The sequence below is a fragment of the Choloepus didactylus genome, chromosome 7 (assembly GCF_015220235.1).
Source record: "Choloepus didactylus isolate mChoDid1 chromosome 7, mChoDid1.pri, whole genome shotgun sequence".
Taxonomy (NCBI): domain Eukaryota; kingdom Metazoa; phylum Chordata; class Mammalia; order Pilosa; family Megalonychidae; genus Choloepus; species Choloepus didactylus.
In genome coordinates, this window is record NC_051313.1 from 26,431,723 (window position 1) to 26,448,775 (window position 17,053).

A 17,053-nucleotide genomic window follows, 5' to 3' on the forward strand; every position below is an offset into this window, starting at 1 on the left:
GGGTCAGGGTATGATGGAATTCTGTGTATGGGGCTAGCATTGTTTTTGCAACTATTCATGTAACTTTGAATTTATTTCAAAAAAAAAAAAAAAAAAAAGAAAGAAAGACAACCTGAGAAATATTTGTTTACTTTAGAATCTTCTTTGGAATTCACTCTTCAATTTTAAAATTTGGAAATTGTTTTCAACATGGAAAAGTGGGCCAGATTATTCATTGTAAAATAAGTTTAACAAAGACTGTATCAAAATACTTACATGTGGAACTATTTGTGAATGCCTTTCCAAGGAAATATTTGAAGTGTTCAGGTGGGAAACCAAGAGTAGGCCAAAGAACGAGAATGAATCAGTTGCCAGTTTTAGCAAATAAAATCTTGTTAAATTTGAATTTCAGATAAGCAATGAATTGTTTTCAATATAGCAAATATTTCATGGGACATACTGTCCTAGTTTGCTAATGCTGCAGAATGCAAAACACCAGAGATGGATAAGCTTTTATAAAACGGGGGTTTATTTCACTACACAATTACAGTCTTAAGGCCACAAAGCGTCCAAGGTAACACATCAGCAATCGGGTACCCTCACCGGAGGATGGCCAATGGCCTCCGGAAAACCTCTGTTAGCTAGGAAGGCAGATGGCATCTGCTCCAAAGCTCCAGCCTCAAAACGGCTTTCTCCCAGGACGTTCCTCTCTAGCAAGCTTGCTCCTCTTCAAAACATCACTCCCAGCTGCACTCTCTTCCTCCCCCCGAGTCAGCTCATTTATGTAGCTCCACCGATCAAGGCCCACCCCGAATGGGTGGGGCCACGCCTCCATGAGAACATCTCATCAGAATCATTGCCCACAGCTGGGTGGGGCACATTCCAAGCAAATCCAACCATCACCAAAACGCCTGCCCCACACAAAACCACAAAGATAATGGTATTTGGGGGACACAATACACTCAAACCGGCACACATACTTTCAGTAAAAAAGTATTCACTGTTTATGTGAAATTCAAAGTTAACTTGGAATCCTATATTTTATTTGGCAACACTAGTCAGGAGGAGTAAGGAAGCTAAAGGATGACCAGAGCGGGGTGTGTTGGTGGAGGGAGTCAGTTAGAGGAAGAAAGGAGCGTCTAAGATGAGTGAGAAATTGGGAAGAAGGATATGTACTGAGAAATTTAGGAATTATTGCTTTGTGTTGTTCAATGTCATTTCCCCTTTGCCATCTCCTCAAGAAAATGTTAGTAAAAGTCTACGTGTTACTTTTTAATGCCTTTTGAAGTACTTCTTTTGGGTTGCTCGTGTTTCTAAGACAGCCGCAGGAATTCCCAATTTTAATAACATTATGCAATCAACACCTATTAAGTCAGACACTAGGGATGCAAAAATAAATAAAGCAGATGTGATGACATAGTCCTAAGCTCATAGAGCTGGTAGTTTGGAAAGAGGGCATGCAGTAAATAAATAATTATGCAAATAATTATACAGTTATCATTGTGACCTGCTACAGAGTCCAATAAAATATGCAAACTAAAACAGGAAGAAAGAAGAGGTGTGCTTTGGGGAGACGAGGAAAGGGTTCAGTATCTCAGAAGAACTAAAAAGTATTAATGAATGGGAGACTGTCATGATTGGAAGGGGTGGGTGTTAAAAGGGTTAAAGTGAAGTCATAAGTCACGGTACTATCCATTTTAATCATCATTTCTGTTTAAATCACATTTAAATATTTACAATTTACCTAAGCACAGCAACATCCACTGGTCTTTTCATTGTTAGATCCTAAATGCCTTATTAGACTGGGAGCTCCTTGAAGGCAGGGCAATTTCCTACCAATTTTTTTCTTCCCCAAAGTATTTGGCACATTGAAGTCATAGCCTTTGAACATTCAGGACATTGTCCCAAACACATCCTCAATAGTTTAGACACACACCCTTCTTGTCATATTAATATATATCTGTGTGCAGAAGTCACCACAGCTCTGAATTTCAATGTTAATAATAATCAATATACTGTAAGTCTGACAAATACAGTCAACCAGCAGTACTGTATAATTATGACAGCAGGAAGATAAATAAAATAAATTCTCAGAATAATAACATAGGGTTTATTGACAGCAGTCATTAGGAGTGGGGACCCTGGAGCCAGGCTACCTGAAGTTCTGCCACTAATTGGTTGGGTAGCCTTGGAAAGTCACCTGATTTCTCCAGCCTTCAGATTCCTCATCTGTAAAATAGAAGTGTTGATAATATTTTCCTTATATAATTATGTGGATTGAATGAGTTAAAACATTTAAGTACTTTAACAATGGCCAGCATATAGTATGTGTGTTGGATTAATAGTTCATAATAAGCATTATTATTATGTTTAAGGGTCAGGTGGAGATGATTACTTTCCTACCCTGGAATAAATATCTGTGCCTCCAAATCAAATACAAGACCAGAAGAGATTCTTGGAAGATGGAGTTGTTTTTGCTTCTGAAAGGCAATATCATCCAGGGGTGTCAGCTCTCTTAATTTGATATTCATATTTGAAAAGCAAATATATATTATGAAATATTAGTTATTAAAGGACAAAAAAAAACCTCACTCTTATTAATTCAAGCACTACCCAGATAGAGTGTTAAGAGGAAAGTCAATCTGGTTATAATTTAAAGCCACAATTCATGTCAAAATTCTAAGATTTTGAAACAGCCTCTATTCTAGAGGGCGGTGTCACTTTGCTTTGGGCAGAACTAAACCTCACTAACACATAAATAAGATATACTCACTTTACACAATCTCTTTTAAATTGCAGGATTCTTAGACTTAAACATTTTGACCCAACTTTCAAATGTTTGAATGTGTTGTTTCAAGATGTAATTTGAACATCTCTGTAGAATAAAACTGTTACTTGAAACTGAACAACTAATTCAAAGATACAGATACACCAATTCAATGACCTATTTCTAGAAGAGATAATCAACTGTTCTACTTTCTCAGGCAAAACATTTATTTTATTTATACAAAAGAAGCTACCATATTTATTGGTCAGCATAAACAATGCCTACACAAATCTCTCAAGCATTATAAAGCCTGCTTTTCGTGAAGCCTATGTTCTGGTTTTAAATGCAAGAGGACAGTCAAACTGTGAAAGTCAAAAGAATTTATGTCATTGCTCCATGACCAGGGCATACAGAAGAGGGTGTTATGGAAGTATTGTAAAGCTGTTAAAGTATCAAAAATTGATCAGTTTTCAACTACTATTAGCTGCAGGCACCTTTGGAAGAGGTAAGAAATGCACCAGAAAAATATTATTTTTACTTATAATTACATACAAAATTAAAAAACCTTTAAGAATTTGGGAACAACAAATGAGAAATGAATGTGCCTATAATGATGGAATTATTTGCAATCAGGTGAGTTGTTTTTTTTATTCATTTAAATAATATTCACAACTAATCTTTCAGTTCAGTTCATTTTTCTACTTCTCTCCTCAATAACTGAAAGTATCTATGGGTTTTGTTATTTAAAGTAGCCAAATTTTCCACAAGACTTGCTTCTTTCTCCATCTCTTTAGTCCCAATTTTTTCAAGTCAAAACTGATTACCTTGTGTAATAGAGGATGATTTAAATGCTCTGAAAACTTAAAATTAAGCTTGATAGATATTTCTAAAACCTAAGAGGAAAAACATCTTTAAATGCTTCAAGGCTGCAAGATTTCTCCTACAATTTTTGGAAACCTGTATTTCTGGCTTTTTAAATTGAATTCTAAGACAAACCACAGATTCATATTTTGTTTCCAGGACAGCTACTTGCTCTACCCACTCATGTACAAAACAGGGCAAATGTTTTCAGATCCCATTTGTTCTAGTTTGCTAATGCTGCCAGAATGCAAATCACCAGAAATGGATTGGCTTTTATAAAAGGGGTTTTATTTGGTTACAAAGTGACAGTCTTAAGGCCATAAAGTGTCCATCAACAAAGTGTACCTTCACTGGAGGATGGCCAAGGGTGTCTGGAAAACCTCTGTTAGCTGGGAAGGCACATGGCTGGTGTCTGCTCCAAAGTTCTGGCTTCAAAATGCCTTTCTCCCAGGACGTCCCTCTCTAGGCTGCAGTTCCTCAAAAATGTCATTCTTAGTTGCTCTAGGGGTGTTTGTCCTCTCTTAGCTTCTCTGGATTAAGAGTCTGCTTTCAATGGCTGTCTCCAAAATGTCTCTGTAAACTGCAGTTCCTCTCTCTGCTCCTGTGCATTCTTCAAAGTGTCCATCTTGGCTGTAGCTCCTCTTCAAAACATCACTCTCAGCTGCACTGAGTTCCTTCTGTTTGTCAGCTCATTTATATGGCTCCAGTGATTTAATTTAGACCCACTCTGAGTGGGTGGGGTAACATGTCCATGGAAATTATCCAGTCAGAGTCATCACCCACAGTTGGGTGGGGCGCTTCTCCACGGAAACACTCAAAAGATTACAATCTAATCAACACTGATACGTCTGCTCACACAAGATTGCTTCAAAGATAATGGCATTTTGGGGGACATAATACATTCAAACTGGCACACCATTCATTAGACAGGTGTGGTTTTGTTGAGATGTTTGCATCATACTGTAACTACTAATATAAGCACACTCATCTTTCTTACTCTTTCTATCATTGAGGAAGAACAAAATAGAAATAACATTTTGCTTTGTAAAATAGAGTTCGGTTTAATATTGTTTTGCATCAAAGCCCTTCTATATTGCTGGAATTGGAGGATGGAAGGATAGAGGTAGGAGAGAAACTGTAAGATGATTTGTCAATAGATAATGTTATAGATTGCTTTTCTCTAGACTTAATGTTATGAGGTTTAGTAATAGCTATTCATTTGAGACTATCAAAATGCCTGCTGGGGATTTTTTTCATAGAAAACAATAGTCAATCTAAGCAAAAATAAACATGATTTTCAGGTTTTGATATTTTATACTATGGTCTAGAAAATAGCTTTGAGAGACATCAGAAATTTTGAGTCTTCTAATTTTTCATTAACAGGGTCAAGTAAAGGACAAAAAGTGTCCCTGTGGTAGTTTGAAGCTGTATGTATCCCAGAAAGACATATTCACATATTTAATCCATTCCTGTGGGTATGAACCCATTGAAAGAAAGGCCTTTTGATGAGGCTACTTCAGTTAAAGTGTATTCCAACCCAGCTCTTGAAGGGCATGAGTCAGCACAGCCCTAAGACCAAAGAACACACCAGGCACAGAGTGAGACATGGGTTCATTAGGACTTATGAGCAAGAGAGAATTCTTCCTGGCAGCAGCCAGCCAGACAATGGAATTAGCGCTCCACAAGGGTAGGGAGTGCGAAAGGTAGCTTATAAGAATTTAGGACAAAGACATTCCATAGGGTATGAGAACAGAGTTTCAGCAGAATTTCATGACACAGGGGACTGGATGTTTGTTATCAACAGTGATCACGGGAGGGGAGTTTCAAAGCTTTGTTTATGATACCATCTATGTGTACTTTCTTCCTTGAGAAGGTCTGATGACCTTCAACTTCTGTCTTAGTCATGCAGGTTGTTATGTTCTATGGGACCTCATTCCCCATTGGAGGGTGGGGAGCCCAGACACTGGGTCCACACAAGGTGTGGCTCACCTCAATCAGGATGGGTCTTAATCCTATCACTGGAGTCCTTTATAAGTGGAAAGAAAACCATACACACAGAGCGAAAGCCACAGGAAGCAAGAAGCTGAAACAGAACCCAGAAGAGAAGGAGAAGACCAGGAGATGCCACCATCACCTTGCCATGTGACAGAGGAACCGGGGAACACCATCAGCCAGCCCCAGAACCCCACAGTCTTCAGGGATGAAGCATCACCTTGACAATGCTTTGATTTTGACATTTTTCCAGCCTCAAAATTGTTAGAGAATAGATGTCTATTGTTTAAGCCAGGCCCTAAATAAGTAACTACTCAGTGTCCTCCAAATCCTCTCTCATTTATCTCTTCCTGCCATCAAGTTCACTCTTACATTCATTCATTTATAAATACTTATTGAATGTATATTATGTGCAAAGGCATGCTCTATACTATCAGAACATGTAAGATAATCCTTATGGGATGACTTTTTGAAATTTATACCATAGTGGGGGATTGAAGCAGGGTAACAAAACTAAAAGGGATGGTAAAATTCATTCCAGACCAGCTCCATAATTCATTCATTAATTTAATAAACCTTATAGACATTAGTAAACACCTACTACGTAAAGGGCACGTTTTCATTTTGCAAATAGAGTAATTATATAAGCATGATGGGATTAAATGTTGGGTATAGTGTTTTGGGCTTGGTGGGGACCACACATTAATTAAATGTGGTCACAGTATGCTTCTCCAAAGTAGACCTTATGGAGAAAAACCAGAAGCATCATTAAAATTTTCAGGTAAATACCTTTCAATGAGTTATTTATTTTTGAATAATATTGAAATATTTTCTTAAAAGATTGTGTGATTTTCCACAGACAAAAATTAGAAAAAGAGTTAAAACTCCATCTACTAAGCAATGATGGACTCTATAATTGTTGGCAAAACTCATAGCACCTATGACAAGCTGAATAATGGTCCCCCAAATATGTCATGTACCTGTGAATGTATCACCTTACATTGCAACAGAGACTTTGCAGATCTGAATGGGTTAAGGATATAGAGATGGGGAGATTATTCTGGATAATCAGGGTGGGCCCAATGTAATCACAAGGGAAAGATGTATTCAAGAGAGTCCAAGAAAGAGATATGACAATGAAGGAGAAGTCAGAGTGATGTGGAGCCACAAGGCGAGTGATGAGGGCAGCCTCTAGAAACTATAAAAGGCAAGGAAAGGGATTCTCCTCCAGAAGGAACACAGCCCTGCAAACAACTTGATCTCTTTTGGACTCCTCATCTCCAGAACGGCGAGATAATAAATTTGCGTTGATTTCAGCCATTAAGTTAGTACTAATTTATTACAACAGTAATAAAAAAAATATACAGCACCTTGCTGAAAATTTTTGGTGTGCCACTACACACTTTAAAAGTATTATCTCATTTAATCATCAGAAAAGCCCTATAGAATAGGTACTATTATTATCCCTAGTTCTCAAACAAGAAAACTGAGGTAAAACTGCTTAAGCAATTTTTTCAATAGACTTGTCTTATTTGCCAGGGCTGCTATAGCAAAGCACCACACACTAGTTGGCTTAAACAACAGGAGTTTATTGTCTCCCAGCTTTGGAGGCTAGAAGCTGAAAATGAAGGCATCAGCAGAATCATTCTTTCTCTGAATACTGTGGCTTGACAACAATCCATAACTCAATCTCTACTTCTATTACATAGCCATCTGTCTTCTATTACTGTGCACAAATGTCTTTTGTTTATAAGGATGCTTGTTCTATTGGATTAAGGCACACGCTGACTCAATTTGGCCTCATCTTAACTAATAGGATCTTCAAAAATCCTCTTTACAAATGAGTTCATTCATAGGACTAGTGAGACATGAGTCAATCCATAACTGGACTGAACTCTTAACCACCACTAGATTTATTCATGAACAAGCAAGTTCATGTGGACACATGAAATAGGAGAACATCAACCAGGGAGCAATTTTGTAATTGAAGAGTTCTACCTAAGAGCTCATAGTTTTCCTTGGATTTTATTTTCTATCTAGATGAAAAGTCTGTAAGTTTACACTATTGTAGATTTTAGTAATAGCTTGCATTTCACAAACACTGTAGTTGTTTTGCTTATTCTTGATGGTTGTATCCCCTTTCTAGCAGCTTCCATTTGTTTTTCTTCTGGGAATTTGGTGGTGTATCTGCCCACGATTTCCCCCTCTCTCTGAATTGTCCCAAGACCACCAACCACCACCATGTTCATGCCATATTTAAATAAGAGAAGGTTAAGTGATTTATTTACTCAGCCCTTCTTGGGGATTGGTAGAGCTGGTATTGTTTTAAAATAGAAATGTTGGAGCAGAATATATACACCAATTTTACATTACAGTAGAAGTTTTAACTGATTTCTTTGTTGCTAACTCAATCTTTTTCTAGAGGTGAAATATAGAAAAATATTCTCCAGCATATATATTGACAAGTTCTTGTTTAGGCATCGTGTATATTAAGCCAAACATTATGCAAAACACCTACACACTTAGCTTCTATTTGTCCACATACAAATGACAATAAAGGAGGCACTTGTAAACATACTGTAACTTCTTATCATGTATAAGTAATTATCATGCAACATAATTTTGACTATTGCTATCAATAGCTAGTTTTTGTTATATGTTTTATTTAAATATTAAAATGTGTTCTTTTATATTTACTCTTCATATTATACAGTCCATTGAGTACTGCCTTCTGCTTAAAACAAAGTCAAACAAACAAACAAAAGATTATATAATGGTCTTTTTCATGTACTTGCCTTTATTTCCAGAGGGTTTATAGATAAATTAAACAACAAAGCCCAATGCAGTTTTGCTCATGCACGACTGAGAAAGATATATTTCAAGAATCTGTTTCCCAAAAGGATAAAAAGGAAATACCGTACCCTTAAACTTGATGTTAAGATATCATAATCTATTCTGTATGAAAGTAACATTTTTTTTTTTTTGGCTTAAAACCTAACTTTTCCAGTTTATTGCAGAAAGAATAATAGAATATTTCTCATATGCTGCAGAATAAGAATTGTCAGCTAAGATCCAATTGCAATAATTATTACTGATGATGATGCAAAAGACAGAAATAGCACTACTTGCTGGCAGATCACAGGTGAAGCATAGGTTACTGGTAGCTACAAAAATCACATTTCAACTTGAAAAGCAAACAAACTTGCCATGGAAATCTCTGATAAATAAATAGTTCCACTCATTGCTATCTTGTGTACACAAACCTATACTTCCTATGCTGAATCACAAATGTTTTTATAATTCTATCTATATAATTATCAAATTTTCTAAAAAACTTTGTTATTAACTAGTATATTCTTTTTTGTTCAAGAATGTGATGTTATTGATTTACAGAATACCAATATTTTGAGTGTTTTTTTTTTTAAATTCATTTATTTATTCATTCTGCTAGCTTTATTGATCATGTATCATAGACAACATTTTTCTAGCCCAAGAACACAAACATGCATAAGAGACAAGATGCCCCTTCTGGTTTGGAAGACAGAAACACAACTGAATAACAATACAAAGAAGTAAGTGTAGTGAAACAAAACTGCACTGGGCACATGGAAAACAGATAAGCAATGGCACTTAATCTTAGTGGAGAGCCAAGGGAAGGGAAGGGAGAAGGGTATTAACTAAGTATATTAGTTAGGGTTTTCGAGGGAAACAGAACCAACAGGAGATATCTGTAAATGAGAGATTTTATAAACGTGTCTCACACAACTGTGGAGATCCATGAGTCCAAATTCTGTAAGTCAGGCTGCAAGCTGGCACTCCAATAAAGGTCTTTAATGAGTTCCCCAGGAGAAACTGCCTGGCCAAAGTAGAGATGAAAGTTCTCTCCTCTGGCTGCTGAAGCTATCACCTCCCCCTTAAAAGCCTTCAACTGATTAGATTAAACGTCTCTCATTGCAGAAGACACTCTCTTAGCCATCTGCAGATGTAATCAGCCATAGATGCAATCAACATACTGATGATTTAGGTCCACAAATTGTCCTTGCAGCAACAGATAAGCCAGTGCTTGCTTGACCAGACAACTGGGCACCATCACCTTGCCAAGTGGACACATGAGCCTAACCATAACAGTAAATTTCTTAAAGGAGAAGCATCTGAGCTGAGTTTTCATGGGTGAGTAGGTATCAGCTAGATAAAAGCAGTTATAGGGGGTGGTGCTGTGAATATTTCACGTAGAAAAATATACTTGAGTAAGGAAACATAAGAAACTTCATGGCATGTTGTGCAAAATCCAAGCATTGTGTAATGACTAAAGCATAAAATGAAAGGCAAGTTATCACACTGTATTTCCAGTTTCAAGATGGAGGCGGAAGTTGTCATTTTCCTCATTTTGTTCCAGGAAATCATCCAATAGAATGAGGAGAAAGGAAGGAAAAAAAAAAAAAAAAAAAAAAAAAAAAAAAACACTCTTCTTCATTTCCAGTTAAATTAGGAGACAATTGAAATTGACAAAAAGACTGAAAAAGTTATTGGTCAGGAGATAAGGGTACATCCAGGAGAAAGCAAAGAGAGGCAGCCTTGACTATAGATCTCAGGAAAAAACTGTAAAATCTACTTCTCAAGGGGAGAGAGCATGCCTCGAGGAGGAAATCTAAATTCCATGTTTGTAATGGGGAAAACTAACAGTAGGCTTCTCTGGACCTGATATGGGTGTGAAAAGCAGAGGTAGAATTAATTGAAGTATCATGCAAACAACTCACATATGAATGGGAGAAGCAGTCTATTTCTGTAATATCAGAAGAAAGAGAAACCTTTGTAGGGTGGTGAGGGATAGGAATGGGTACAATCTCTGCTGGCTAAAGAAAAATAAAATTCTAAAGGAAACCTAAAGAAAAACAAACAAAACAAAACAAACAAACAAATAAAAAACTTTTAGGTCAAAAGAGAACCTTCAAATAGGGTGGGTTTTGGTTCTGGAAATTTCTCTACATGAATCTCTGTTAATTACCAAGACCAGGAAATTTTCATCATTTTAAAGTACAGAAATCAAAAAACTATGAGTACAGGATCTATATAAAAGTACTGTAAGGAATAAATGAGAAAAAGAATAAGAAAAACAATTGGCAGACGATGATCATGTAACAGAAAAACAGTGCCATGGAACAGATAAAAATAGTTAACTATGACCCTAAACAAATCAACTTCTATGAAACAAGAGCACAAAGCAAGGAGAGATTCAAAAACTTAGTGAGGAAATGGGAAAATAACAGCAAGAGAGGAAGTGTGAATTGGCAGAAATCAGCACTAACTAGAAGAAAATCAAGTAGAATAAAATATAAATAAAGAGTAAAAGGGATTAGAAAAAAAATACTATGTATAGAAGATAGTCAAAACAGATCCAACATATAAATAAATGGTTTCCAAAAACAAAAAAAAATAATGGAAAAGAGCAAATAATTAAAGATATAATTCAAGGCCACTTTCCTGAAAAAAATAAAACTAGTATCCACCCATGAAAGTGTTCAACATTCTGTCAGGAAAGTAGAATATTCAATAGCAAGATATATCCTAGTAAAATTACTGGACTTGAAATTAATAAAATCATTCTTTAAAGAAACAGGAAAATCAGACTGACCTCAGACTTCTTCACAAACACATTTGATTAGAAAAAGACAGATAAGAAACACTTAAAAATTCCTCAAGAACAGAGGTGATCCAATAATAATTCCATGCCAGCCAAACTACCATTCAAGTAAAAGACAAATACTACTAAACAAGCAAAATCTAAAGAAATGTGAGGAACCATGAGTCCTTTTTTGAGTAATCTACAGAGAAGAGCCTTGCCTAATCAAAAAAATGACTCAATAGCCAATGAAACCAAAACAAAATACTGGAGGTGAGTATTGGCTATATTTTACTATAACAGTAAAATAAACATAGAGCTGAGAGTGACAGAAGAGAATTTAAACATTATATGCCCTCATATGTTAGAAATGACAAAGTACCAAAAATAGGCACAGGAGAATGAGAATGCTGATTGTTTCAACTAACAGAGGAGGAAGTCAAATGATCTCATTTAAAGCAAATTGAGAGTGACCAAGAATAGCTGTATAGACACTGGACAAGATGATATTAAGGTACAATTGAGGAAGTTAATGTAATCATAAACCTGAGCACATCAAAGAAATAATAGCTAAATACAAAGTAAATTATAAAAAAATGCAAGAAAAATATGATTTAAAATTTGGTTATAGTGTGAGATTCAAGAGAATTCACTTATAATTGGAATTATTTAGTAAACAAAATGTAAGTAAGGACAGAGTGATTGAATAGTAGAATTAATAAACCAAAATTAATAGATTTATGAATCTGTATAATATACTTTTTCTTTTTTATGTCAATGTAGCATTTAGAAAGATCAATTTGATACTTGGTCACAGTTTGATAAAATAAGAGTTTATATCATTTCTCTGTTATGAGCCAATAAACTAGAGAAGTCTTTACTACTTGGAAATCAAGATTGAGATCAAAAAGGAAATTTTGAAAGAAATAAAAACCTTCGTAAAAAGCAATGAAAGGGAGAATTTTTCAAACTACTATCTACAGGAAATGAAAAAAAAACATTTCACAGAGAAAAATCTATGTATGCTTTAAATGTCTTCATTACAAAAATAGGATGATGAAAAATAAAGGATGTATTCTTATTTAGAAATTTAAAAATATTTATGGAAAGGATGAATAAAAAATCAGGAAGAGAAGAGAGGAGCCTACAGACATGGGCAGTTGAGCTACGTGGCCCATTAAACGTCATCCTTTAATCCAGGGGTAGAAAATGCAAATGACTTTGGAGTAACGTAAATGTTTGAAGCTACTACCATACCACAGGGCACTGTGAAGCCTGTGGGTCAGGGGAAATGCTGTGTCTCACCTGAAGACGTTTAATTCATTTTTTTTTCCCCTAACCACTCTGTAGGCTAACCATCTTGTAGTTGATAGGTGCCAGGCACTATTGGTTATTCTTCCAAAAACCATTGTCTCCATCAATCCTGACTAACAGAGGTATGATCTTTTAAGGGCAAGGAGGTACAATTCACATTATAGACACTTTTTATTAATCTGAACATTTTTAAATTGAATTATAAATTTTATTAACTCTATTGATGGGTAATTTGTATAATTGCTTTCCACCATACTGCAGTGGTCTTTTTCTACAAATTTCAAACTGATAGAAGAAAAATATCTAATTTGACACGGTTGATAACTATTGTACCATTTCAGTTATGCAAGAGAAACATATCTAATAACTGAACACCTTAGTATGATTCCTCTTGAAATATTATATTATATTTAGCACACATCTCAAATACTTTTGTAGTTTTCAGAATGTATTTAGCTATGACAATATTACCTGCCAGTGGAAAAAGTAGTTTCTCAAAATCAAAACTTACTAACAACTAATTAAAGTGTACAACGTCACAAGGAAGACAGTCAAATCTAGCAAACATTTCTATGGAAAATGAGAAGTTGGAGAAAGTAACTTCATTTCCTAGGAAGGAAGATGAGTAGTGATTTGTTACAATTTATTAAGTAGAAAAAAAATCAAAATTTCTTTTTATTGTTTAGTATTTGATTTGTGCAATCTATACAGAATGACAATTTTATAGTAACTGCTATTATTGAGAAATAAAGAATACCCTAAAAGTGAAAATGTCTTGAGGAAAGACTGCCTTCTAGAATTGAGGTGGCTCAATAACAGAACCTGAATTTGGTTCAGATATGATCGAAGGCTTGATCTCTCAGGGGCCCATATGAGAATTCTGAGTAAGTCTATCATGGTCCCTTCTCGCCCCTTCCCAGGGGCTGCTTTACTCAAGGACGTGTAACACATTTCTGTCAGTGAGGCTGAAGGTGAGACTGCTGGGGGCTGGGGGTTGGGGGAGATTTCTGGGAAATATCTTCCTCATTAAGGAAAAGAGACTTTGGGCAGGAAATAGCCACTCTTCTTTCTCTCAAAATTATTATGCCTAAAGCAACTAACCCCAAAATTTCTGTTCTTTCAGGATAGATTCTTTATACCTCCATTGTCATCTCTTCCTGAGGTGGAGTCTTTGGTAAGATAAACAAATACAAGAAACGTGTCGTCTTAAAACAATGCATGGGAGTTGTACTTTAATAAGATAATATAGACAAAAAAACTCAGAGGTGAAACCTGAAGCCCCCACCCTATCCCACCTTCAGTTTCATCTAGGAAAAAAATTAGATATAACCATTTGACTGAGAGCTGGACATAGATTTTACAAGGTCAAGAGAATTGGGGCGGGGTGGGGGTGGATTAGAGAACAAGGAGTCCAAAAAAGAAGGCAGTCTCTACTCTTATTTAGAGGTAGTAGCTAGTATTTATTGAACACTTACCATAGGTCAGGCACTGTTTTACATGCTTTGCTTGTTTACATTTAATCTTCAAAACAATGTTAAGAAGGCACTATTACTCTCTGCATTTTAAAATCGAGGACTCTGAAGCACGGAACATAGAACTCTCTCGAAATTGTTACACAGCTAAGTTGGGGTGGATCTAGCATTTAAACTCCGGCAGCCTATTTCCAGATTTAAGCATTTCTCTAAAACACTGCCCTCTATTGAAGTATAGCCCCCAAACTGTTCTGTATGGGGATCTAATGGGAAAAAGTCCATCCTTTGGACTCCTTGTATATATGAGAGCTACTACTCCACGATCCAGCTAACTGCCTTTGAGATGCAAAGTGTTTTAGAAATGCCACTAATATTTCTTCAAGTAGTTGCTCCCTTCTCAATAATTATAAAACAATGTTAAACATTAGAGACATATCTGAATTCTCTAACTTCGTTATTTACATAATAATGAAAATTTGCTTTTTCCCCCTAAATTTATAACTATTCTTCCTGAAATAAATATTATATTCTTACAGTCATCTACTTCGCTGGTATATAATAAGTGGTTGTGATGGTAATTAGTGCTTATATTTCATGGGCAGAAAAAAAAGGAAATTTGTGTGGAAAGAAAATTGTTTACTTGCTAACTTAATAATAAGATAAAAATTTAAGATCATTTTTGTACACCCATCCAGCGTACCTTTAAGATTATATCTCAGTTTCTGATTATTTTTCCCAAATATCAAAGTCCGTCTTCAAACTGACAAAGGTATGTCTAATCAGAAAATGGTCTCTTTCAATTCTAAGTTTATACTGACCCCTATGGGTTATTATGATCTATTCTATTTCTGGTTTATTCTTTGAGAACATGTAAAATATTTAAACATTTTTCTAGTTAGGATTTAATTATTTTAGGACTAAAACCATAAAATACTTTTTATAGCTCCTTTCTCTCCTTAAATTGTACAACTTAAACTATGGACACATTTTCTTCATCCTATAAGACAATTTATTTTGGGGGTACAAGATGTTTTAACCCTCATTAGTTTCAATGTTACATATAATTCTAATTTCCAGCAAAATATAACCTATTTTCCTCAAAATCTGTCCTGGCCTTACAGTATTTCATCTGTAGTCTACTAAAAATTACCCTTAAACTTTATACAGAGATTTGTATAAAGACAGGAGAAACCCAGGACCAAGGATAAGCTTGATTTCTGTCAACCCAGGTAGAGGGACACTGACTGTACAACAGAGACTGGGAACTTCTAATGTGATGTGCAACATTCCAAATCATTTCCTTGTGGATTTAGATGATAAATTACAGAAGTGGGTGAAAGGCTGCAGAACACTGGCTTCTGGACACAAGCCTCTCCCCGGTAGGAAGTGGGAAGAATCGTCTGTGGAAGGCCACGAAACAGTGTAGGAAGGGCAGGGTGGCAGCAACCAGCAGAGGTGCCCGGGAAAATTGTCCTATGGCTCATCATCGACAACCTGTAACAGGACCTCTACACAATCTTACGTACGCACTAGAATAGTCAGCCCCTGAGCGAATGCTATATAAAATACTTCTTCCCAATCTATGCTTTGCAGAGATAAGAAGAAAGAAAAAATCTCAGCTTCCTAAGAAAAGAGAAGAGTTTCAGCAGTGCCAGTTCTCAGGAGGCAGGAATACGTTTGGCAGTAAATTTGGGGCAGTTCCAAAAAGCTACAATGCCCTAAAGTACAGAATGTTGTTTCCATATTTCTCTATAATAATAAGCCCTTAGTAAAGAGCAGAAAATTATCATGATGTCTTTATAATCAATTTTTAAAAATACTTTTTATTATTCACACCTGTTGTATAGAAAGAACGAATTATGGATGACACTATATGAACCCGATATGATACCCTGGGTACCACTGTTTTTCTTAAATTTATACTTTAAATATAATTTGAAAGTTAAAGATGATAGAACGAGGCTCCTTACAAATCCGAATGTAATTTCTAGGGCAATTTAAAGCAGATGTGTGTTTGCCCCTTCTTCTTTTTTGAAGACAGGTATGGACTGTCATAGAGAATATAAATCTCTCTTTTCCTTTACAATGAAATATAGTTTTAATTGTCATGCAGATACATTCCAAAACCAAAATTATTGTTTTGGAGAGAGATTCTCCCTACACATAAATGACTGATAGCCAACAATTCAGACTAACTCATTTAATTCTGTAAGGGTAAATTTTGTACTTAAATTGTTCTGGGGATTATACTGGTTAAAATAGATTTTTATGAATGCATTATTGAAACTTTTGTTATGAGTAGGATGGACTTATTAATGCTGCTTTAAATTTTTCTCAGGATAAAATGATCAAAATCATTCTCTACTTGGAGCTTCAATTCTTCATTTATCCATGTTAGAATGAATCCAGACTATTTTCTGAAGAAAACTTTCAGCTTGCCAACAGGATTCCAGAATTCTCTCTCAGCTCACTTCTGGGCATGTCCATTTTGACAAATATCTTGGTCTTATTCCTGAATTTCCCTAAGAGACTATTAATTTTGAATCTCATTAATTTTATTATTAAAATTATATAAAATTATTTTTAAAGCTTACGTTATCATTCTCATTCGGCAACATAGAGCACTTGTGCTAACATTCCTGCCAAAGAATATAACCTTCAGTTCTGCAATGCACCACTCTGGTCACAATATCAGTTATGAAAATGATATTCTTGGAGGATTGCCAGAGGCTATGTAGTCCAGCCTTTCCTCTAAAAGTATTTCTGTACCATGTTCTACAGAATATTAATTCTTAAAGACATTAGTGCATGTTCTATGGTCAAATAAGCTCAGAAAACATTGAGTGTGCAGGAATTCTTAAGTAATTCAAAATACTATAAGAAATAGCCTGTGCTTCTACTTAATAGCTGGTATGTACTGGAAAAAAACACGGGGGTTGTGTTTGTGTTCAAATCTGAAAAAGTCATCATTTTAATTTTCTTTCACAGCTAGCAAGGAGAAAAACAAGACTGCTGTTTTAAGACTTTCTAATTAATAAAAGTCTCCAT